The sequence below is a fragment of the Herpailurus yagouaroundi genome, unplaced genomic scaffold (genome assembly GCF_014898765.1).
Source record: "Herpailurus yagouaroundi ecotype Mexico unplaced genomic scaffold, PumYag 250, whole genome shotgun sequence".
NCBI classification, from domain to species: Eukaryota; Metazoa; Chordata; class Mammalia; order Carnivora; family Felidae; genus Herpailurus; species Herpailurus yagouaroundi.
In genome coordinates, this window is record NW_024412467.1 from 21199793 (window position 1) to 21203568 (window position 3776).

A 3776-nucleotide genomic window follows, 5' to 3' on the forward strand; every position below is an offset into this window, starting at 1 on the left:
TATATATATATATATATATATATAATATATTATATATATTCTTATATATTCTTATATATATATATATATTCTTATATATTCTTATATATATAATATTCTTATATTAATATATATATATAAATTATAATATATATATATATATATATAAAAAGAATAAATAGCAAGGTGATAGACTCCAACCTAACCATACCAATATTCACATTAAATGTAAAGTCTAAATTCCCCAATTAAAAGGCAGAGATTGTCAGATTGAATTTTTAAAAACTACATTAGGGTCATCTGGGTAGCTCAGTTGGTTAAGCATCTGACTCTTGGTTTCGGCTCAGGTCATGATGTCACAGTTTTCGTGAGTTCAAGCCCCATATTAGACTCTGCGCTGGTAGTGGATTGACTGCTTGGGATTTTCTCTCTCTCCCTCTTTCTCTGCCCATCCCCCACTCGTACTGCCTCTGTCTCTCTCAAACACAAAAATAAAACCTATATTATGTCTTCAAGAAATGTACTTTAAATATAAAAAATAGGTTAAAAATAAAAGGGTAGAAAAAGATACACCATGCTAACACTAGTCAAAAGAAAGCTGGAATGGGTATATTAATAACAAAATGGACTGTAGAACAAAGAATTTTAACAGGGATTAAGGGTTATTTCATTATGATAATGGGGTCAGTTAATGAATGTAACTGACAGCAATCCTAAATGTTTTTGCACCTAGTAACAAAGCTTCAAGACATGAAACAAAAGCTAATCAGACTAAGGAAAAAATGGATAATTACACAATTATCAAAGATTTTATTACCCCTTTCTAAAACTGATAGAACAAGTTGGCAGAATAAAAATATAGCAGACTTGGATGACAATATCAGCCTATTAGACCTAGTTGATATTTTTAGAACATTCCACACTAACACTGCAGAATACAAAAGTGCACATAGAATATTTATGAAGATAGACCACATCGTAGCCCATTAAAAAATCATAAATTTGAAAGTATTCATCATAACAAATTATGTTATTTGGTCATAGAGGAGTTATGTTAGAAATCAATAAAAGGAAAAAAATCAAAAAGAGATCCTTGAAAATCCTCAAATATTTGGAAATTAAATAACTCACAAGTCAAAGAAATCTAAAGGGAAATTAGTAACTTGAAGTGAATGAAAAAAATTGTAGGTTGCCACTAAAGCAGTACTTAATAGGGAAACTTGTAGTAGTATATACCTGTATTAGGTCTCAAATCAGTGACCTGAATTTCCACTTTAAGAAACAAAAAAATAAGAGCAAATTCAATACAAAGTAAGCAGAAGAGGAATAATAAAGATCAAAGTGGAAATCAATGAAATAAAAGACAAAAACAATAGAACAATCATGGGGTACCTGGGTGGCTCAATCGGTTGGGCATCCAGCAACCTTGGCTCAGGTCATGATCTCGTAGTTTGTGAGTTCAGGCCCCCCAGTCAGGGTATGTGCTGACAGCCCAGAGCCTGGAGCCTGCTTCAGATTCTGTGTCTCCCCCTCTCTCTGCCCCTTCCCCGCTTACACTCTCTCTCTCAAAAATAAGTAAACATTAAAAAACAAAAAGAACAATAGAGAACAATCAGTGAATCTAAAAGCTTCTTCTTTGGGAAAAAAAGACCAATAAAAAATCCAGCCAGATTGGTGAGGGGAAAAAGAAAGAGAAATTACCAATATAAGGAAAGAGAGAAGTAACATCCCTACAGATTCTACAGATATTAAAAGGAATATTAGGAGCACCTTTATGCCAATAAATTCAAAATCCTAGATGAAACCAACAAATCCCTTGAAAGACACAAATTCACAGACCTCACCAAAAAAGGAGCAGATAACCTGAACAGCCCTACAGAAGAAATTAAAATTACAGTGTTTTTTTTTTAATTTTTTTTTCAACGTTTTTTATTTATTTTTGGGACAGAGAGAGACAGCATGAACGGGGGAGGGGCAGAGAGAGAGGGAGACACAGAATCGGAAACAGGCTCCAGGCCCCGAGCCATCAGCCCAGAGCCTGATGCGGGGCTCGAACTCGCGGACCGCGAGATCGTGACCTGGCTGAAGTCGGACGCTTAACCGACTGCGCCACCCAGGCGCCCCAAAATTACAGTTTTAAGGCCTTCCTGTAACAAAAATCCAGGTCCAGGTGGCTTTAGTGATGGGTTTTACCAAACACTTAGGGAAGAACTAATACTAAATCTGCACAAACTTCCAAAAAATCAAGGACAGAATGCTTCCCAACTCATTCTATGAGATGAACATAACTCTAGTACCAAAATTATCCTGGTACCCTAGCCAGACAAAGCTACAAGAAATACTACAAGAAAAGCTACAAAGCGATATTCCACATAAGCATAAATTCAAAAGTTCTAAGGAAAAGTTTAGTAAATTGAATCTTCTATAATAAAAAGATAATATATCACGTTCATAGGATTTATCCTAAGAATGCAGGGCTGATACAGCGTTCACACAATCCTCTCAATCAGTACAGAAAAAGCACCTGACAAAATACCATCATCTATTTCTGAGAAAAACTCAGGCAAACTAGGAATAAAGGGCACTTAACCCATTTGATAAAGGGCATCTACAGAAACCATAGAGCTAACATCATATTTAATTGTGAAAGACTGAATAATTTCCCCCTAACATCAGGAACAAATTTGGGATGTCTCTATCCAACATTATACAGGAGTTTCTAGACTGTACAACTGGGCAAGAAACAAAGGGCATCCAGATTGGAAAACATAGAAGAGGACATGATTTTCAGTCATGTAGAGAATGCACAATGGAGTCCACAAACTATGCATTAGAACTAATAAGTGACTTCATCAAGGTTGTAAGATACAAAGCAATGTACAACAATCATGTTTGGGGTGCCTGGGTGGCTCAGTCGGTTGAGCATCTGACTTCAGCTCAGGTCGTGATCTCACAGTTTGTGAGTTTGAGCCCCGCATCGGGCTCTGTGCTGACAGCTCAGAGCCTGGAGCCTGCTTCCAATTCTGTGTCTCCCTCTCTCTCTGTCCCTCTCCCCCTCGTGCACTGTCTCTTTCTCTCAAAAATAAATGTTAAAAAAAATTTTTTTTAAATCATGTTTGTGTATGTAGCAACAAACAATTAGAAATTGAAATTAAAAATCCACATTTACAACAGCTTAAAAATGTATTTAGGGATAAATGTGACAAAATATGTGATAGACCTGTACATTGAAAACTGCAAAATATTGCTATAATAAGACGTAAATAAATAATAATATATACCTTGTCTGTAGATTAGGAGATTCCGTATTGTTAAAATATCATATTTCCAAAATACAGATTCAGTATAATTCAGTATAATCCCAATCCAAATCCAAATCCCAGCAGGCTATTTTGGGTGTGTATATATATAAATTGACTAGCAGATTCTAAAATCTCTGTACTACTGCAGTGGACTTAGAATAGCCTCCAGGGCTGCTTTAGAACTTGACAATATTATCACCAAAAGTTTCCAGCTACTCCATTCTCTGCCCCCACATGATGTAAAACCTCAGCCCAAGCAGGCAGTCAGAAGGTGTTTTTGTTTCAGTATGTCCCTCTTATTCTCTGTAAGAGTGCATGCCAGCTGAGAGGAAGTGTTGTAATAAGGAAGTTAATTTAGGAAGTGTCGATTGAAGTTGGAAATAAGATTTATTGCTGTTAATTCTTTGGAATAATCTGGGGTTGATTAGTGTTTTCAAACTGTACCTGCCAGTTGATACCATTATCATCCACTTTCCATATAAGATTAAAATGAAT